Source organism: Tiliqua scincoides, chromosome 5, assembly GCF_035046505.1.
Source record: "Tiliqua scincoides isolate rTilSci1 chromosome 5, rTilSci1.hap2, whole genome shotgun sequence".
Taxonomy (NCBI): Eukaryota; Metazoa; Chordata; class Lepidosauria; order Squamata; family Scincidae; genus Tiliqua; species Tiliqua scincoides.
Genome location: NC_089825.1, coordinates 84693864 through 84716206, shown reverse-complemented (window position 1 = coordinate 84716206; position 22343 = coordinate 84693864). Strand labels below are relative to the sequence as shown.

The 22343-nt window shown below is 42.2% G+C and overlaps 1 protein-coding gene across 5 annotated transcripts in view; it reads right to left on the bottom strand.

Annotated features, from left to right (window-relative positions):
- JUP (junction plakoglobin) overlaps positions 1 to 22343 on the bottom strand; it is a 60959-nt gene that overhangs the window by 22289 nt on the left and 16327 nt on the right. Inside the window, exon 1 of one of the 5 annotated variants that reach the window (XM_066627601.1) lies at positions 18909 to 18927. The exons of 3 other annotated variants lie outside the window; for them this stretch is intronic. The gene's annotated coding sequence lies outside the window, so the exon portion shown is untranslated. Of the gene's footprint in view, positions 1 to 13799; positions 13891 to 18908; positions 18928 to 22343 lie in introns of those variants that run through there. One more of the 5 variants, XM_066627600.1, reaches the window with a different exon arrangement.

The following is a 22343-nucleotide window of genomic DNA, read 5'->3' as shown; positions in this document are numbered from 1 at the left end:
TCTAAAAAATACTTCATTGCAGAAAGCCTGCAACACACAAAAAAAATCTAAGAGAACCAGTTAGAGACATGTGGAACCATCCCAGCACACACCTTGGTGGATGTCTACAGCCTAAGGGCCCCATCCTGAACAGTGTACGCCGGCTCACCACCGGCACGCATTGTCACAAACGTGCCATAAGGCACATTTGCAAACCCTTACTGCAGGCCCGGAGCTGGAGCTAGTCCAGTGTGAGCCCAGCACTGGGCCTACATCTCGCCACCTGGTGGGGGAAAGGTGAATGGGGAGAGGGGGCATTCTGGAATGATGAAGCAGGCAGAGGATGGGGAGGAGGTAGGATGGGGAGGGACCAGTGGAGTTCTGCTCTACCAGATCCCGAGACCCATGTGGGACTGTGCAGTCTGACATGGGACTCTGATTCTGCGGTAGCTCCAAAGCTGCCGTAGAATCCCCATTGTGGGGCAAATTTCCTTACCCAGGGGAAGGAGAAAAAAGTTCCCTTCTCCCCAAGAGCTGCCATGGCCACCATTCTGGTGCCACAGCAGCCCCACATTCTGGGCAGCTCAGGATTGGGCTGTTAGTCAACAATGTCAGTAGTGTATAAACATCAGTGGGGAACATTTCAAACACTTGGTCCAATCCATTAGTTAGTTGGCTCAAGCAACTGCTTCTGTGTACACCATATGCTGTATAGTCTGAATTATAGCTAGAGATGTGTTTTTTTGGAGATTTTGTTTTTTGACAAAAATGAGAAATGCAGAAAGCACCGTGATGTGTTTTCATTTCAACGGCACATTTTATAATTATAAATTAAAATTACTTTAAAAGTGTACTAGGTATGTGATATTGCTGTCACTAAAGCAGCTGATGCAGCCACAGTCATTATCCAACCAACTCTCCAGCCCAACCAACCTACAGTGACCATTATGTAGAGGTGTTAGAATTTTTTCCCCCCCCGAGGATTTTTTTTGTTTTTTACAAGAATGAGAAGTACAGAAAGCAGAACTGTGTGTTTTTATTTTGTTATCCCCAAAAAATCACACCTCTAATTATAAGCAGGATAAATTTGTCACTATAAACTCTGAATACATTTTCTTGAGACGCTTTGTAAATGGAGGAAACAGACTCATGTGCAGTTGTAGTTGAGCTCATGTGCAGTTGTAGTTGAGTAACCCTGGGCAGGAGTACTTTATGTGGCGGCAAATTGTGTGTTCCTCAAACTGTGGGTCAGGACCCACTAGTTGGGTCGCAAGCCAATTTCAGGTGGGTCCCCGTTCATTTCAATATTTTTCAAAATATATTAGACTTGATGCTACCATGATATGTGACTGCATTTGGGGAAGTGTTACGCACCTATACTTTTAACAAGCTACTATGAATATTCTTTTAAAAATATAGTAAATGGGACTTATTCCTGGGTAAGTGTGGGTAGGATTGCAGCCTAGGATTATTAGTTACATTATGGAACTCCCTTCCCCTTGACTTGAGAATGGCTCCCTCTCTTGAGACTTTTTGGCACGGCCTGAAGACCCTGCTGTTTAAAGGAGCCTTCTGACTTCATGGCCTTTTTAACATCTTTTAAACATCTTTTAGTTGTTTTTTGCAGGCCTGATTCCTCTGTGAACTGCTGTTTTATGCTCTTTTTATTCTGACTTTTATCTGACTACTGTTTTTATGGTTTGTTAATGTGTTTTTAATATGTTTTTATCTGTTAAATTATGTTTTAATCTGTTAATATGTTGTAAGCCGCCCTGGGTCCCTTTAGGGAGAAGGGTGGGATAGAAATAAAGTTTATTATTATTATTATTAGGATTAGGATTATTAAACATGTTCCTGCTTGATGATGCCACTTCTGGTCGTGACATAACTTCTGGTGGGTCCTGACAGATTTTCATTCTAAAAAGTGGGTCCCAGTGCTAGAAGTTTGAGAACCACTGGTGTAACAATAAATGCAGACAAAGTTGCCCTTGCCACAAAACACAGTGAGGTGGAATTTGGAGTGCTATTAAGGCAGAGAGACTGCCAGAACTAGCCTGTTTACATTATTTCAATGAGTGCTTGTGCAGGAGATCTTACCAGTAGATTGTATGTATCTGGCTAGAGAAATGAGAAGAGATGCTATTTTGGTGTTGCACCTCAGGCACGAAAATGTCTTCAGTCAGCCTTGAAAGTAAAGCACTTGGTGTGCAAGTATGTGCAGTAGAATGATCGGCAATGCAAACAACCACTGGTGTTTAAAACAGGCGATATGCAAGAGGTCTGCAACAGCCAAGTACTAGTGTACCTGAATTGGAACATGGAAATATTTGAGTCAAACAGCACTTTCTAAGGAAAAAACAACAAGAGTGTACCTTTGCCTCATTTCCTAAAAGAAATGAAAATCAAGAATTCATTTTAAAAATCTACACCAAATATACTAATTTTCTAAACCTCCCTTCCATTGTTAGGCTCAGGACAATATCCATGTTAAATACCACCTTTCAAGTTGTATCGCATTAACAACCTATCTAAACTCATTTAACATTACAGCATCATCCCTCTCCATAGCAACAAGGAGACAGATCTAAAGATCCAAAGCTTAGACCCTCACACACATTCCTGGCTATAAGCCACCCTCAGGCAAAAGGAGAAGACAGGATACAAATATGACATAAAAATTGGCCACCTTGAACATAAGCTCTGGTCTCCCAGGCATACTCCAAGTCCTAAGCTATAAGTTCCCTTTGTGGTATAGTTGCTCCCACCATGCTAAATCAGATGGGGCCCTGTGTACATGAATAAGTATTAAGTAGCTCTGATGTGGGGCAGGGCAATTTTAGCCATGTCAGCAAAGCAGCTCATTTTTAGGCAATTACGCTGACATGGTTAACACACCTGACATGGTTAAAAACCACCACCACACCCCATATAGAAGCTGCTTCCCACACAGCTTAGTACTCTAATGGCAACCACACCACAAAGGCAGCATGAGAACCGAGCCTGACACACTGTCTAAAGCAGCCATTTTCAACCACTGTGCCGTGGCACACTGGTGTGCCTCCAGTGGTCCACAGGTGTGCCACAGGAATTTGGGAGAAGGTAATTTATTAAGACAGCCAATGGGAAATGTGAGCCCCCATTGGCAGCATGGTGTGCCTTGTCAATCGTTAAAAACCTGGTGGTGTGCCCTGACCATTTTACTGTCTTGGCAGTGGTGGTGTGGAAGGGACTGTCACTCCCGAATTGGCCTTTTCAGCCACACTAGACGCTGTTCCAGAACCACCTTTCAGAGCGCGATACCAGAGTCTTTCGAGACTGAAGGTTGCCAACATTAGTGTGCCATGAGATGAAAAAGGTTGAAAATCACTGGTCTAAAGGCTCAGGTTGACTCTCTACTACAATTTGTTATTCCATAGTGTTCTTACTGCAGATATCTCTAAACCCCCTCCATACCTAGGCCCATATGGCAACTAGTTAAGCTAGCTGTTCTCAAACTGGCAGGACATGACCCACCAGTTGATGCAATGCTTCCCCTGTCCCTTTTCGGTGTGGGGGAAGAGGAAAGGCAGGGAAGTGATCCCCAGGATCATGTCCCTAAGGGGGGGAGAAGGGGGAGTGCTTTCACTTACTAGAACTCAGTGAGGGTTGCTGGAGGCTGCTGGAGGTGCAGGGAGCCTAGAGCAACCCTCCACAGGGTTCCCTGAGGCTTGGAATACTGAAAGGAGTAATCACAATGCACAACCTGTTTGCAGAAAGTGCTTTGCAATAGCTCCATTTCAAGATTCCAAGCCTTAGGGAGCCCTGCGGTGGGCTGCGCTGGGCTCCCCACACCTCCTGCAGCCTCCAGCAGTCTTTACTGAGTCCATGTAAGTGAAAGTACCCCCCTTTGCCCCCTCTTAGGGACATGACCCTAGAATCACTTCCCTGCAAAGACTAAGGAGTAAAGCCCCCTCAAAGTTTGAGAATCACCGAGTTAAGCCAACTGAGTCTGCTGTGTAATAATGAGCCCCTGGCAAAGCTACCTTAAAGCTGCACACTGACTACAGTTGTAGGGCAATGCTTTGAACTTGTAGTTTCTGAAACCTTGCACAATCTACAGAACTGAAAGGAGGTAAAGAATCTAGCTAAGAATCCAGTCTGTGTGAACTGTAAATGTATTGTACACTGATGCCATCCAACATCAAGACTCTTCAAATAATTTTTGATATTTCATGGTTAAAATACATTTAATTTTCCAGTTCCCACCAGGAAAAATACAATGCTTTACATTGTAAAGAAAAACATTGTAAAAAAAAAAAAGGTAAATAAAAAGCTAGTCAATTCTTTCTGATGTTTCTGCCCCTTCAGAAGGGCTTTAAGTACAGCTATTTTTAAATTCTATTTTTGCCTGGCACACACACAAAAACACAACACAAGACAAGTAATGCTGTAAAGTATTTGGAGGAAGAGAATAGCAACTGACAGCCCAAAGAGCTGCCCCCATTTTGACTCAACATCAACAATATTAATCAAGTGCCTAAGGTTTTTGAAGTATAACTCTCTACAGGAAACTTTTTACAAAATCTCCAGTAAGCATCTTTAAGTTGGTTACAGGCAGATATTTTAAGAAGGCACCTTTGTGCTTTATCTGAAAGGGACAAACATGAGTAGCCTTGTAGTAAGTCCACAAATACAAAAGTAAAGATTACACAAAATGTTCTACTGGCCTGAGTGTCTACAGAGACCAGTGTCGGTACGTGGTCAAACCAAAAAGGAAAAACTTTCCAGTTTACCAAAAAGTTCATTGTCTGGTATGCTGGAGGCCGTCTGTACTTGCTACAGGTCACTGAGTACTAGTAGTTTTTTTAAACACATTTGAGTGTGAAATGGCTTACAGTTTAACAAGAGGTGTTACTCACTGGGAGAAGGAGTGACAAACGTTCCTATTTCCTTCAATACATTTGGAAATATTGAACATGCTCAACTACAGTAACATGGAAGAATCAAAATGGCTTTAAACACACCTCTGTTCCAGAAACCACCAGGATGGAACATTGGGTTGGATGGACCCCGGATGGCAGCAAAACAATTCGTATATATAGTAGGCTTGCTAAAATACAACTCGATCAAGGAGACTGGACCAGGCATGTGCTTTGTATTCCCCTTATTTTTAGTTCTTACAAAGCAATAAGCTTGGGTTTTTTTCACTATACTGCAGCTCATATATACACACAGCATGCAACTTTGTCAGTCTACCATGCATTTGAAGTAGATAACGCAAGTACTGGCCCATGAAAGCTCACTCCACAACTGACCAGTTTTGCTTTTATAGTGCAGCTAAGCACACCCTGCCAGCAATTTCAGAGGCAGAGGAAAAAGCAGCCTGAGGGGGCATACCTCAGCACACCTCCAAATTCCTTCTGGTACTTGTGCTACTGGGTTTATTTTTCTCCAAAAGGCCCAGGAATACAAATATCTAGCAGTTAGACTGTACCAGAGAGGGAAGAAATGGAGGCAACCATGCCAAGCAGCAAGGTATGGTCACACTCCTTTATTTGGGAAGTTAGTTTTAGGAATGCTCAGGAATTATAGGGCTCTGTATAAGTCCAACAGAGCCCAGATTAGCCAGGTCAGTGATTGGAATTAGCAAGGAGGGGGGGAAGCAAAACTACTCCCACGGCTGACTAAGCCAGGGAGTTTCCTTTTATGGACATGCCGAGACAGCTGAATGCAGAATTTGCTAGACGCTGTTGAAACACATTCCAGCTTCCTTCCTCCTCCTCGCAACTCCAGCAAGGGCAGCTGAATCAGAGATACAGCTCTATGAGACAGGGCAGACAGAGATTACAATGTTTCATTCCTGACATATACAAGCATCTCCAGGATGAACTCACACAGACTGTCATGTCACTAGCTGAATCCCTATACCAATCAAACTCCACCCAGGGATCAGGCCCAACCTTAACAATGACATGGCTTGGTTTTAAAGAGCCATAGAGTTTCTATACACTTATTCCATTCCTATGGGAGAGTTACAAAGTCAACCAGACACTTTAGAGTTCATTGCAACCGCCTCTTCACTGACCTGCCTGTTCTCCCTTTTCCTCTTGACAACTCAGAATCAACACATCATTCCCTCTTCCTACTACAGTCATCGTCTCCATTTTCTCACATAGTTTTTGCATCAGAACTCTTATTTCTTACACCACAGGTACATCTCCCTCCTCTTCTTTTATCCCCTTCTGTTCTATACAAGCAGGACTGCACATGCGCTACAAATCTGCAGGTGTGAGAAAAATCCACAAGATGTGGCACTGGGTGCAGAATTCAACTTCTTGGTAATTTTAGCTTTCATTAAAATAAAATTTAAAAAATATATTACTAGCCCTTTACATGTTACATGTTACTTTAAAGATATGCTTGAAAATTGTGTGGCCAAACCCTATACACAAGTGGTTCCCAAACTTTTTAGCACCGGGACCCACTTATGAAAACACTTTATCAGGATCCATCTAGCTTGAGGAAACTTTTTTTAAAGTTTCACTTTACCAGCTGCTCAAGCCTTTGTTCTTATCCTTTTTACTATGGGGGGAGGGGAAGAGACCACCACCACCTTCTGGAGTGTTTGTTGAGCTTCACATTCACTGGATTGGGACCATCATTCTAGTGACCTTGTGTTCCCCTTTGCCTAACCTTAGATAACAGCCAAGGCAAGTTCATCTACTAACAAGTAAACATGCATGAGGCTCAGTTTCACTCCCCATACAACTCAATATATTTTCATTGTCAGCTATCAGCTTCGAAACCCACCAAAAATTGGGTTGCCACCGGGACCCACTGGTAGGTCCTGACCCACAGTTTGGGAACCAGTGCCGCAGATATTTCATAAGCCAGAAGGATGGCCGAATAAGATTTTGGTGATTGGGGAAAGAGATTAAGGCTACAGTGCTATGCGCACTTCCTTGGGAATAAATTCCACTGTACTCAAAACTATATGACTACAATCTGGCTGTAAGTGATCTACAAAGCCCCTTGCCCCTCCCTGTGAATAGCAAAGTAGAATTATTCCAGATAAAAATATGCTCATTAGAATAAATTTATGTTGCTTTCAGAATTGAAGAGGGGTGTTCAACTGAGATTACACTAGTGCAGAATTTCAGGAATACAGAGTTTGCAGGTAAAGTTCACTAATATCACTTCAATTTTTTTTAGGCATTCTAAACATTTGAGTCTGAGTTTAGGCTAGGTAAACCAAAGTTTCTGGGCCAAGGGTCCCAAATTGCTTTAAGACCAGTTTCAGCCACAATGCAGTAATGCTTGCACTCAAAATGAGCATCTTCAACTCAGAATTTCCACTGCAAACTAGAATGCTTAAAAATGTTCCCAGCCTTCCCTCTCAAGATGGTAAGTACCTCAGCTGAGCCGATACTAAAGCAGAACCCACAGCAGCTACATATGCCAACATTTGAAGAGAAACAAAAATGTGCTGGTTTTCTGAGATCTGATGCCTGCATACACATGCACAATTCAGGCTAGTCAAGCACGCTGCATTTTAGACAGTTAACAGCAGCCACCATCAAGCAGAACTGAGGGGTTATCCTAGTTCAGAGCAAAGCCCCTAAGGATCACCACCTGGATGGAAAAGCAGCACATGCTGCTCCCACTGGGTAAGAACTAGCAGTTTAGTGAAAGCAAAAAGCACCTTGTTGGGAACATCTGCATAGCAACACCCCTGACACAAAGCCATAATTAAAATACCCACATCGAAGGGGAAAGGCACTAACTATCCACCTGCATCTCATTTTCTGTCCCACCTTATCCCGTGTCCTGAGCTCAGAATACGCTGTTTAAAAGCCACTCTATAAAATGTCAGATGCAGTACAACTGAAGTTAGACCATTTAAGAGTGAATGCTGTTTAGATTACTGAGATGTCATAGCTTTTGTCTCTCACATGTGTGCGAGACAAAGGAGGGGCGTCAAACTCCTTTCATACAGTGGGTCAAACAGCATTCATGATGCCTGCTGATGGCCAGAAATAAGGAAAAAATATGCAAATTTTGTTCATATTTTAAAACTATGGGAGAGCCCAATTATCACATAGGTCGCTCTTTCAGCAGGGCTGCTTCTGCAGAGGTGTCACTTCGCAGCTCGGCGGCCGAGAGGTTCTCTGCTAAGTGACGTCTCAGTAGTAGCAGTGCAGTTGAAAGGGCAGCATAGGGAGAGCCGAATTATCACACAGGCTAGATAAAGAGTTTCTAGGGGACGTATCTGGCCCACGGGCCTTATGTTTGACACCCCTGCTCTAAACAATTATATAAACACCTGTTTTGAACACAATATTCTTGATTTACCTATTTTTAATAAATCAAGTGTGTGTGTGTGTGTGTGGGACCTGTTTTTTTAACTTACACACACACACACACACACACACACACACACACACACACACACACACACACAAGTTTTCTAGCATTAAAAAAGCCTTATGCAAAGAAAGCAACAGATGGAGGAGGAAGTAGCTTACAGGCACCACACTGTTTTAGCCACGCATGGGGAAGATGGATACAAGCCAAGAAGTTCAATTTCTTAAAAGGAGGGAGTTTTCTTGGGTTGAAAAGGAATTAAATGGAACAGAATGCAAGCCTTCCACATGAACTGTGATATATATATATTTCATTTTTTAAAAACACTGTACAATTAACATGCATCTAGCAAATGTCCTGAAGCCCTTAAGACATTCCAAATAAAAAAAATGCAAATTAAAATGCACACAAACCCCAAAAGAAGTTATTCATTCAAATGAGTAACCAGCCTCCTCTGTATCCCTGGACTGAATGGGAGAAATCCTACAGGTACAAGAACTGCTCTTCCCATGCAAGCTCAGAACAGCAGACAAAGAAAGAGACTAGAAAGGAAAAGTTACCTGCCATTGCTGTGCATAAACAAATCATCCATTCCAATTGCTGGAGAGAACCAAAGGCCCCCAGGCTGCCATTATCCCCATACAGGCACCCCACTGGGCCAGGCAAAGTGACACATGACTGTAGACTGAATGATCAATCTATTGTTCTCTCTCTAGAACAGGGTAGCCATTTCAAACTGGCGAACAAAAGCAGTGTATGAGGCAGCAGTTCCATGCAAGGAGTGTCAGCACTTCCATCAGCAAGCTGAGCAGAGCATAAGTGAGAGGCTCTAGAAGTTTGTGTCCACAACTATACCACAAAATCTGGACTAACATGGAATGAAGTACAATTTCTGAAATCTTACTTTCCAAACAAGAGTAATTAAATTACTAACCCTAGTGCTTGCAAAAAGTGATTTTGCCCCTTCATCTATGGCAAGTGAGAACAGCTGTGGGTTGATAGTGCAGCCCCCCTGCCCAAGGCAGCTTTATTGCATTGACTCATACAAATATACACTAAAACAGCAGTTCACAAATTTTTTAGTACTGGGGACCCACTCTACTGGGGCCCACCTAGTGGGTCGGAGACTTTAAAAAGTCTCAAGTTTCCACAAGACTTAAGTTTGCCTTTACCAGCTGTTCAAGATTCTGAATTTTAACCCTTTTAACTATGGTGGAGCATAGTTAACTTTAACTGCCTTCTGGAGCATTTGTTGAGCTCCATGTTCATCAGATCAGGACCATTCTTGTGGCCTAGCATTCCCCTTTGCCTGGCCTTTGATAAGAGCAGAGACAGGGTTGCCTACTCACATGTAAATACACATGTGGCTCAGCTTCACTCTCTATAGGGCTCAATACATTTTCCTTGGGGCCAGTTCCTTCTTGACAGTTTGTTGGGTCCTGAGTTCATTGGATTGGGACCATTCTGGTGGCATCAGGATCAGCAGAAGTAGGTTAAAAATGAAGTTTTCCTCATTTAAGTAGCATAGCAAATTTGCAGCTTAACAGAACATGAGGTAGCCACCAACAGAAAAGATCCTATGGAATCTTACAGGTCAGAAGGGAACATTTACATAGCTCAGACCAGAAACAGGGGAACCTTAACCTGCTTTTCAAAGTGCCAAATTGTCAATTATGATGCACAGCCAGCCCCCATACATCACATTAATAAACCATAGGCCATTAGAAGGAAAACAAGTCCATGAATTTAAAGGTATATGTTTGAAGTTTATTGTTTTTACTGGCTTTTTAAAAAGTTAAAACAAAAATAATAGCACAATGAAGTTTTTATTCCCACCCTGCTCTGCTCTCAAAATCCATCAAAACTAAAAGCAAGATGAATTTCTTTGATGGCTTGGAGTGCTTGTGTGTTACTGAAATGGTCCCCAGATCTTCCTGGCAGTTTCACAACAAGCTCTTTGATGAAGCTGAGAAGGAGCCTGAAGCTTCAGAAACACAGAAGAGACTAAAACAGAGTGGTATCTAGGGAAGGCTGAAACAAAAAGATGAGGTGTGAGCATGGAATGGACAAGAATGGTACTAAAAGTGAGAGTTTAAAATCAAACAAATTTTTCACTTATTCATGCAAGTAAAACCAATAAAAGTTTAAAAATTTCTTAAGTGTCAGGGATCAAATAGTCTTGAAAGCTGCACCTCAAAGCCTTGGAAGTTCTGGCCTAAGCCCACATGCTTGTGGTTACTCCACCACACATGAAAAAAATCTGCACCCCACAAGTGCCACTCCTACTCTGTTCCAAACATTCCAGGGTTGAAGAATGGTTCAAATTAAGTCAAAAATCATGACACTATGGGATAGAGGGACCATGCAAAATGTCCCCCAAAGGAATCAGATTTTCCTTTAGCGAGGGAGTCAGTGTGGAGTAGCAAGCAATCATAAAAGCCACCATGTATTCAAAGGTTTTCAAAGATTTGTGTACACTCTTATTAAAGCTTCCAACTATGTCTAAATAGGTAGGCCAATATTATTTCCATACTGCAGAGGAGGGACTAAGACTAAGCAAATAGTAGTTTGCCCAAGATCTCATAATGAATTTGTGGAAGAGGTGGTACTTGCACTGCTGGCATCCTGACTCCAAGCTCTCACTCTGTCACTTTGGGGTAAGGGTAGCTTATTTCAAGAGAAGATAGAATTCGCGAGAAGTGTACTTAACAGAACTCTTGGGTTTTAGGGATGGAGTGGGTGATCAGATCAAAAAACAGCGACACAAGAAACGGATGGGTGAGGTCAAGGCATGCTCACTATATAGCCCTAAAAACTACCTAACAGACCACTTAGTCCAACCCTCCAACTCTAAGCACAGGATATCCTACAACTAAAAACATCCTGACCGGAAGGAGGTTCCACAACTTCCCTCAGCAGCTTATTCCATTGTTGAACTACTGTTACAGTCAGGAAATTCTTCCTACTGTTTAGATAACATTCATTTTCCTGTGTGGTTTAAACTCATTACATCTTGACCTATCCTCTGTGGATAGGGTGGGAAAGCTGTATCACCACCATCCCTCTTTTCCAACATCCTTCCAATATACTTTTTCACCTTCCACCACCTCAATACACTTTTTCCTAGACTAGAAATCCCATTTCTTTCAACCTTTAATCAGGACTAATTTTCTAGATTCATCATAATAGCAGCAACTCTCCCTGAAATCCTTTCCTACTTGCAAAAATGTATTTGATTATAGCAGCTGCAGTTGTACATGTGGTGAACTTCTGCCAATGTTTGGAACTACAGAAACATAAACCTCTACTCACACCCTGGAAAAATGTTAAAGGAACATTGCTGTCAGGTCCCCTTGCAGTCTTGCATCCATTACATTCAACAAATAATTGGCTCCCAATTCCTCACCACTATTCTCACTCCCAACCCCAAAAGCAACTCATCCAATACCTTTGGATGGCCCAGTCATCTTGTACTTATTCCGAGTTCTCTCCATAGAGTTGGTGGGGCACTTTTCCAAAAAAACTGTTATTGAAATTTTCAAGAAAAAAGGAAAACATACTCTAAGTCTAAAATGCAGCTCAGAAATTAAGCAACCCAACAGAAACTCAAAAGAAAAAGCCATCTACAATATGAATGAAAGTGTACAATATACTGTACGAAGATAGCATGCAGGATTTAAATCTCTATAAAACACACCCAGAAGGATTGAGTGTGGGACACTGAACATGGAATAGCCATATGTCTATCCAAGTACAAAAACAAAAGGAACCACACGCCAAAAAATGCTTCTGTTTTTTTGAGGCTCCAAGGTAGACAACGTTCATGTGCAAGCTTCTCCAACAAGGCCACACACAACAGACCCAGTACTGTTTTTCACAAGTTGCTGTTTATATACTATTTTTCAACATAAAGTAGCTCACAAGCTAAAACAGTTCACAGACATTATTTTCTAACAAGTTTGTGCATGGTACATTTGTTTGACACCTCAGTCTCGTTCTGTGTTATAAAGTGGCATCCACTCAGAAAGAACACCTTCCCGAGAACAAGTTAAGTACAGTAATGGAAAGTCCTTTAAAGAAAACTGGGGAAATCTGTTCTCTAATGTATCCTGCTCATAGGATATGAACTCTACACAGTAGAGGCAGGCAAAGAACTCTACACAGTACTAAAACACCTGCAGAAAGAGCTGTAACACTTGCTTCTGCCTGCACAGCACAGACAGCTACCCAGCACAGATCAGCCTCTTCACATTATCACCAAAGGCAGGCTGCTCCCCAATAAGCTATTAAAAGCTCTGTTCCCAGGCCTCCTGGAAAACATCCTGTCACTTCTCAGCACCTGCCTGCTTTTGAGGAGAACTGCAAATGGAGCAGTGCACCCAACAAAAGAAGCCATACCTAAAAATCTTTAAATTGTCTTTGTTCACATCAGTGAAATCACACACTCCCCATTATTTCGTTTGTATTATTTTGGGCAGAACTATTCTGAGGTGTTTACAGAACAGCTTGGTTTTGTCCCCTTCTTAGAATGCAGATTTGATAAAGACTCAAAGAAGCTCAGAGTGATGAAAATGGCAGCGAAAGGAAGACACCTTCTCTTGATACAGTTTACAGGCAACAAGAAAAACACAATTTTAACCAAAGCACAGATACTGCCTGTATCTGGCTGAATAGAGTCAAGTCAAATCAATACTGAATCAGGGTGGTCTTTATGAAGTATCAGGGCCTCCACCAGGAACCAATGAATTCGGTCAAGCCAGTATCATTATTAGACATGTATACGAGTGGAAGGGACAATTCTCTTAGTAGGAAAGCGTAAAAGTTATTGTGTGCTTAATTTGACATATTATCTGGATGACAGCTGACACAAAAAAGCATCAGCACACTATTCTCTGGGAGATTCTAGCATCAAGCTCCCACTATCCCATAGTGCCCTTTGGAGAAGTTTTAGCACTGGATCATAGGTATTATCTTCAACAGGCAGCCAGGAACAGCAGATTTCACACAAACTACAAGAAAACTACTCCTTAGCATTATTCAGAATTGAATATGGAAAAGGAAAACCTATTTAGAAGTTATAAGGCAACAACAATGAATTTACTGTGGTCTTGAGAAAAAATAGCTCTACTGGCTGGTTATTGAAAAGCCTTGGACAGCAGCAAGTTTTATGAGAGGGACAACTTGGGAAGAAGAGGTGGCTACTCTTTTTCCCCCACAGATGCTACTTCCTTTGTTCCTATTACACTTTTGGTCTGACACACTTCTGGGGGTCAGCTTTAGCCTAGGAAATTCTCAAGGCTGTTAATCACTAATGCAATGACTGGGGAAAAAAGTAATGAAAAGCTCTGAGCATTTAACTCTCTCTCTCCCCTGCCCCTACCATTATTATTACCAACTCTGCTCATTTTACTTCACACATAAAACCTTAAGCTTCCAAGCTTTTCCTGAACTAGCATACACGAGTAAAATTTACTCACCGTAATACAAGTGGTTTTGGATGTGGAGGGAACAAGGAGCGTAACTAACTTGAACTTCTTGTCCTCTGCAATTCTTTGCAATAACCAAGGAATACTCCCCTCCCCCGTACTTCCAGAGAGTACATGCCTCTCCATATAAAAAAAGAAATGCAGGAGTTTGCATCAGGCATTATAAGAGGTGCAACGAAAAGGAAGGGCAAGTCGCTCCCACTTCCTGTTTCCTCTGTAGTCTGCAACATCCAGAGCCCCTTGCAGAGAAAAACTGAAGGTCCAGATTATACGAGTCAGCAGAAACAAATAGGGCTGTACCACTTAAGACTGCAGGGGAGAGGGGTCGCATATTTTAAATCATTTTATTTATAATACATACTCTGCTTGAACAAAGTGATTCAAGATCTTGAATCCTCCCTTATTGGAAAGAATTCCAAGCACATGAAAATACGTGTTGTCAAAAGGAATGCTTTGCTGTACCTCTTCTGCCTTCCTGCTTTGCTGCTTTTTCTATACAAGGACATATTTGCCCTGGAAGAACATTCAAACGTGCAATATGTATACATACCAACACACCTGCAGCCTGAAGTGGTAAAATCAAGGAAAAGCTTTACCACTTGATTCTGCTGACTGCATGGATGAAACCTATTAAAAAGCAAAATGGCAAAGTACGGGTGTGGATAAAGAACTTCCAACATTCAACCTAGAGAAGATCGCCCATTAAATCTTTGCAAACACTGATTAAGAACTCAATCTCAGAATCGGGTAATTACTACATGTAACTAAACTCAATGAACAACAGTATTAGAACAATACACCTGTACTAAGCCTTTGCCATGCCTTTTGATCTAATTTCCTCTACTAGGCAGAGTCACTTATGAGGAAAACATTATTTGGTTTAACATGAAGTGGTCTCACAGATGTGATGCGTCAAACACCATTAAGAGGCTCAGAGTGGACAGGATGACTGTGAAAAGCATGCTTTCGAGGTCTGCCCATAGAGCCAAGCCTTCTACCACTGTTGGTTGCATCATGTTGCTGCTCGCTGCTGGGAAGCAGGTATCTTGGGGTTCCGCAAGTACCACTAGACAACACCTCTAGTACCACCAGTGAAACTTGTACCACTGGTTGAAAAACACTGCCACAGCGGATAATACTGCATTATTTCTATTGTTCACTAATTCAAGACTAAGGTTTGTAAATTGTTATAAACTTCAACAGACAAAGGAAATCATGATTCTAGTTCTCATGATTGTGGAGGTACGTTCCTCTACCATCACCTCCTCTGATGAGTCAATATAGATTATGACTGCAATGATCCATGAAGGTCACTATGCTCAGTTAAGGTATATATCCAGATTATGCACCTGTGGCTCAAGGGAAGAAAGGGAGATATGTACTAAGGCTTAGATGGGGGGGGAGAGAGGTTCTTTTGCAGTGCCACTAGGGGGAAAATTAATTGCAATCCTGTTTAAAAAAATTATGGGGATTGCAATAATGTACTAGTTACATTTTGTTTGCTATTCATACAATTACAGTTTCTCTATGTGGGTAAGAGTCCAGGCTAATTCTATAAAAGAAGCTGCTTTATAGCATAGTAGCTTGCACTGAGACAAGGTGGGTTTTCCTCTCTCTTTCTGATGAGGAAGCATAGATAAGTACTGTTAAGGTGTATTATGTTGTAAACTGCCTTAGGCCACCAGGTTTTGTTACCTAGAAAAAGGTGGCGTATACATCTGCAAATAAAAAAATGCAAGACTGTTGTTGCAGTCCTCAGCTCATACCTAAGAGCTCCTACACAATCTACCAAAGCTTCTTTGATTTAGAAGAACAGATCTCCAATTCCAGTGTGAACAGTTGTTTCTTGTTCTCATAGAATCTTATTCTACAATCCTCAAACTGGTCTCATGGTGCCCATCTCTGCTCTCTGCCCTACCAGAACCAAACAGGACCAAATTCTGAAGCAGAATAAAGTATGCAACACAAGCAGGCAAGCACACAATTCCCATGTTTCCAATTCACAATTCAAGATGCCAACACAAAACTAGGGTTGGTTCCCATGCAAAATATCAACAGTCTTGTATTAAAGGTACTTTGCCAGCTTTATGACCTACAAACTTTATGACCTACAAACACTCCAGGAACAGCAAGCCGTGTCTTTTGATGGACCAATTTTGCAGATCAAGGCAGCTTTGATCTCTGGACCTTGAGGCATAAGCTTGCAGAAAGAGCCAAAACTGCACACAAGAGCCCTACAATACTGCTCTCATGGTAGGAAGCAGCCACCATCTGCATGCAGAGATAGGAGGGGCAATTTCAAAATAAAAAATTAATGGCATGCCTCTCAAAGCAAGATGAAGGCCTTCTTTTGGCATGGAACACCAGGTGTTCCCCAGGGAAACAAACCTTTCTTGGCACAGGACACCACCACTCTCACAGCAATGGCAGGCCGACAGTTTCCACTGCACCATTTTGCACTTCCTGGGGAAATTAGCAGTAGCTGCTCTCAGCTGTTGCATGCTCATTTTTATCTGAAGGAAACAAGCTGTAGCATTTGGCTCAGCATTGAGATTTCAGGCCAAGAGACAGATATGAGAGAGAAAGCCAAGAAAATATTGGCAAGCATGCCTCTTGGGTCAGAAATGAGAAAAATATGACCCCAGTAGGGTTCACGCAGTGTGCTGGTATAAGCAATCGTATCTTACGCTCAACCTGAATCTTCTATGTAGGTATATACAAATATAAAAACTGTACTATATTTCACAATGTCTTTTTGCTGTTTAGGCGCAGCTGGGTCTGTATCTAAGGTTGCTACAGACTACCGTAGCATCAAAGTTCTTTCAGACACCTCAGCATCTCCTCTAGCTTTGAGGACAGCTTGCTTCTCAACTACCATGTCATTTCAGAATATTTCCACCTAATTATACAACAGAAATCTCAACCTCTAAGACCCTTTGCAAACTCATTCAAAAATCCACTCTTATCTTTTAAAATCCAACAGCTCTCCATAAAATGCAAATGAAGAGAACAAGCATCAAGTTCCTTATTTCAAAGTGTTATGGCCTTTGTTGAGGGCTTCTTATTCTTGTTTAAATGCATCGGTTGCGGTCGATCTTCAGTGTACTCCTCATCACAGTCCTCTAGTAAGGCCACAGAGTAGCAGAGACCTGGCTAGGAGCCAGCATAGTTTGCGCCAAAAACCCAAACTGCTCCTTGTGGGTGGAAGGTTCAAAAATGTTCAGGAAGTGGGAGGGAGAGAGAGAGAGAGAAGACAGAAGAATGGTCCCCTGACAAATGACCTAGAGATGGTACACAGAAAGCAGATGAGGGCAATAAGATACATGCCAGGAAGGAAAAAAGGAATGAAGAGACTGGTACAGAAATTAGAATTCTGCAAAGAGAAGATACGCTAAACCAATTGGTATGTGTTACACAAAATGAAACATCTACATAGACTTAGGGCGCAATCCTAACCCCTTATGTCAGTGCTTTCCAGCACTGGCATAGCAGTGCCAATGGGACATGCGCTGCATCTTGCAGCTGGGTGTCACCCATGGAGGCCTCCTCAAAGTAAGGGAATGTTTGTTCCCTTACCTCAGAGCTGCCTTGCCCTTATGTCAGTGCTGGAAAGCACTGACATAAGGGGTTAGGATTGCATCCTTAGTTACACAGGTCCTATTGGAAGGTTCCCAAATGCTACCACCCCTGATTGCTACCACCCTACAATTAAAATATATTGTAGGCACTCTATACTAAGTGAAGGAAATATTGGAAAGATGGAATGCAGGAAGAAAAGATGGAGTGGGGATTGAAGAGGATTGAAAATCACAAGTCTAACTCAAGTACTGGAACCTGCAGACTTCCCCTGCCTATCAATGAGGGCCAGAAACTTAAGCACTCATAACTCAGAAGACGCTTCCCATATCAAGTACACAGTCTAAGCTAATCACATGGCATATATTTGCAGGAAATAAAAGCAAAGGTTGCACCATTTTAGCCCCAGCTCTGGCTCCTACCTCCAAACAACCTCACACCATGTTCCAAGCAGAAGTGGAGATAGCTGGGCTCATCCGAGCCTGGGGGTGAACTATCCACCCCACTCTATTAGCCAACATAGGAACTGAGAGCACTTTGTGGAATAATAACTCAAAGGGTTTCCTTCCACTGTACAAAATTAATGGATTCCACATTGGTTGGCATGCCCTGCCAATCACTATTAGATTATAGGATTGTAGATTTCTGCTGGGAGTTTGTTCTATGCATCACATATAGCTTGTTACACATGTCTAAAGGTCACTTTTGTTACAAAAAAGATGCTGGTGAAGGGGCAATTTTTCAGCAGACATACAAAAGGGATGGGATGCTTAACTTTTCCCTACTTACTACTTTACTACTGCAATTTCTCCCCTCCCCCTTCTCTAAATGCACATTTGGAACGGCATGAATGGGAGCCGAGAACTGTGGTTGCAGTGGAAAAACAAAGGGGTGTGTTTTCTGGAGAAAAACAAACCATCAGACTTGTTTCATGCACTTGTCCATGGTGTTTAGTTTGGAAACACGAAGAATACAACTTCAGGGTCAAAGGATGCCCAGGTCAGTTTAGTAAGACAGAATGTGACAAGGCGGCATGGACCCACTAGGTGACATCTGTGGCCTAGCAAAAAAGTGTTACATATGACTGTTGCTGCACCATCCCAATTCAATGGTCGTGCATGGAACTTGCGCCAAAAGTTGCTCTCAGCCCCTTGGAAGGGCTGGCAAATCCTACTGACAGACTGAGCAGGGCTGTTTGGGATTCTTTGCATGCTGTTGCTGATTAGGGAGGGGCTGGGGTGATATAAATAGAAACATGCTGGTTACATCACCATGAGGGGCAAGCAACCCACTCCCAATGCTCCTTCTGAGCTTCACTGCTTGAGAACGGCATAACATCTGTCCAAGCGATTGCTATTTCAGGAACGAACACTGAACTCTGCATTTGGATGCTGCAGCGGTGACAAAGGATTCTTTCTTCCCCCCAAGCTAGTGGAAGAAAAAGAACCTTTGGCCATTTTACACAACCTCACAGTAATCAGCAAGACACACGGGCAAGGCCCTAGTGACAAATTATTAACTCACAGTGACAGGCCAGGCACTGACGGGTGTTGCTTCTAATTCCTTGTGAAACGCTTGAACTTTCCAGATGTAATCTGGCTGGAAGTGGAAATTAAGTTAAGACACAACAGTCATGTGAATCAGCTTCTTTTCCCATACACTGTGTGCAAAATGACAAATAAAGTCCAGGACATCAGATAGTCAAATCTTGTATTTCTATACCACTTTTAAAAAGTACTCAAAAAGCATTTCATGTGCCTTTTTCAGTTACATCAGTATTATCACCATATTGTGGACTGGGGTGAGGCAGAAAGATCATGGATTACTTAAGGGCACAATGATTTCACAACAGAGATGAGATTTGTACTTGGGGGCTTCCTAGTTCATAGCTTAGCCTCCACTGTTGTAAGTGTTGTAGGAAGCATTATTGTACTCAAGGTAGATTTGGCACCAGAGTAAACCTACAATGTATTGAATACACACAGCTGTGCTCTGAATATCTTTCCCCTCCTTCACCACAAAATTCTGAGGGGAGGGAGGGGAAGGGTAGAAGAAGAGAGAAGACTGCCAAAACCTTTACATGAAGAGTTGGAAGAACATCTCCCCCTCCCCACTTTTGCAGGCCAGAAATAGTACAAATGATACCTCAGTCTATAAGTGTATAAGCCCGTAATTACTGTGTTCTTAAGTCACTGCTTTATATTTAATAGCACTCTGTTTTAATCCAGATGGAGTTATTATGATTAACGGCAACATTTTGGACTGCCAGAAACATAAAGGTCTACCAGATTTCTCTATTTATGGAGAGAGAGAATTCTCTCATTTGTGTAACACCATCATCCAACTTGCATTACATGAGAGAATCTCATCTGGGAATATGAAGGAGGCACAAGCATGTACTCCTGCACCTGTGCTATATATCATATCTGTTACTGTGGAAAAATGAAGTCATTAATGTCACTTGAAATGATGCTTCTTCATTAAGGCATCTTGACTACTTTGACAACAGAACACCACTAGCTCAACCTATCAACATTTCAGAATTGGTCATCTCTTTGCAGCCCCCCACTACTTGCAAGTACAGATATCTCCCCCCTTATCCATAGGGGTTCTGTTCCAAACCCCTCCCCCCATAGATATGTAATTTGTTCACACAGGAGCCCTATATGAAGTACAATACTCTATACCAGTGGTACTCAAACTTTTCTGGCCAGTGGCTCCCTTGACCCCCGTGGCTGTTGGCCATCACTCCCCATCATGTTCCTGAGGGCTGGAAGTGACATCATTAAACAGGAAGTGGCCAGAAATATTAACTATATTGAATATAATATTATATTCGTTATATTAAATATGAAACATATTAACTATATTAATATCATATTAATCATATTAATTAAATCTTAAAAATATATTAATACACAGCAATATACATGCTTTATAAATGATCAGTTGCTGATCACTGTTGGAGACAGGATGCTGGAGTAGGTAGATTTTGTCTCGTCCAGGACAACTCATTTTTTAAAACTTTGTAAGTATACCAATAGAATTATTTTATCAAATGAACTTTATGAACAACCAGTCTAACCAACATTACACACACACCCCTGCGGACCCCAATCCAACTAGTCATTTCTCCCATTCTCCTTGGATAGGATTGAACCCTTTATTAACTTAATGAAATTAAATTTTTCCAGCAGCTGGTGGGGAAAACAAAAATAGACCATGAAAATATAAATGAAAGCTGATTTGTCTCCTATACTAGGAGATGCACAGCTCAAGCCTATGCACGTCTACTCAGAAATACGAGATATAATGAGTCCTAATCTCGTATTTCTGAGTAATAATGTTTGCTTTTATGATTTCTTTATCTATGCCGAATAAAGGTTTATTCATTCATTCATTCATACTCAGAAGCAAGTCCCATTAGAGTCAATGGGGCCTACTCCCAGGAAAGTGTGGATAGGACTGGGCTGGCAATCGCTTCATCAATGGCTGATAAGTATTCCCTTCAAATAGCAAGATTCATCACTTTAAAAATACAGCCTTTCCTCTTCAGTCAAACAACAAGATTAATAAACAACAAGATTAATAAATCACTTTAAAAACAGTACCCTTTTTCTGCTCCTGGCCAAGGAAAGTGCCTGCTTCTCTTTCTCCCCCCCCCCTTTTGCCAACTGCATGGAAACAACTTTAAGACCCCTGGTGATTGGTAAAATAGGAAGCGTTTTATTTGGGGAGGGGGAGGAAAGCAGGAAGGTTTGGAGATCCAAAAGGGGGAGTGGAAGAGGGAGGGGGCTGAAAAGAGATTTCACTTTGATGAGAAGCGATCCCGATCCCAGCTGGGAACTAAGCAGACAAGGATCAGCAAGGGTTAAGGACTGCAAGCTGAGCATGCTGGGTGCTTAACAGATGGGGGTTGGAGTCTTTGGAAAGAGCTTTGGAAACAACATGCAGGGAACACAGAGGGCTGCAGCACTCCCTCCCTCCTTGAGTGGAGGGAGAAGAGAGCAGGGCAGCAGCAGCCACTCTGGAACCTGAGCAACTCCTGCAGAAGACTCATATTCTGGGAGGACATCCCACGCCTCCCCTTTCAGTTCCTGGCGCCTCCCTAAAGAGCCACACCACACAGTTTGAACAACAATGTTCTACACCCATTACCTTTGTTTTTCTTTACCAGCAGTGAAAGTATGCAGTTTCCTGCTTAACAAAGGATCCGTTTCTTGCTTAACTGAGGAACACGACGCACAGGCAAGTAGCCTGGACACCAGGCTAACAGAACTTTAACAGGAAGCAGGACAGCCTCTGCTTCCTGTTAATGTTCTAGCTGTGTCCCTCTAGTGTAGTGTTTCTCAACAAGTGATACAGGTACCACTTGTGGTACTTCAGGTGGTACTCTCAGGATCCCTGTGGCCCAGCAGCAAGATCAGGAACACGGCACAAACAGTGGTAGGAGGCTTGGCAGGCAGAGCTCCAAAGCATGCCTTTCCATGCTCAAAAAAGCCTTCCCATCTACCCTGAGCCTCTTACTGATGTCTGTTGCATTGCATCTGGTTTCCCAACCTAGAAGTAACTGATGATTATGCCATTACCAGGTACTTTGAATAGGTGGACCATGTGAAGTGAATACAGCAGACAAACGTTAAGAAACACTGCTCTAGTGTCTAGGCTGCCTGCATGTCATGTTCCTCAGTTAAGCAAGAAATGGTTCCTTTGTTAAGAAAAAACCCTGTGCTTTCACTGCTAATAAATAAAAACAAAGGTATTGAGTACAGGGAGGTTTACAGAGAATTACAGACAAGTGAATCTGAGGATACAGGATCTGCAGGTATGGGGGGCTGGGGGACACCTGCATTTTGCAGCCAAAGAGAAAAGGATTTAAGACCTTAGCTGCACCCGTTCTATGCATTTGCAAGATGCTATACAAATGCTGAATCTACAGGCACGTGTGCACACATGATT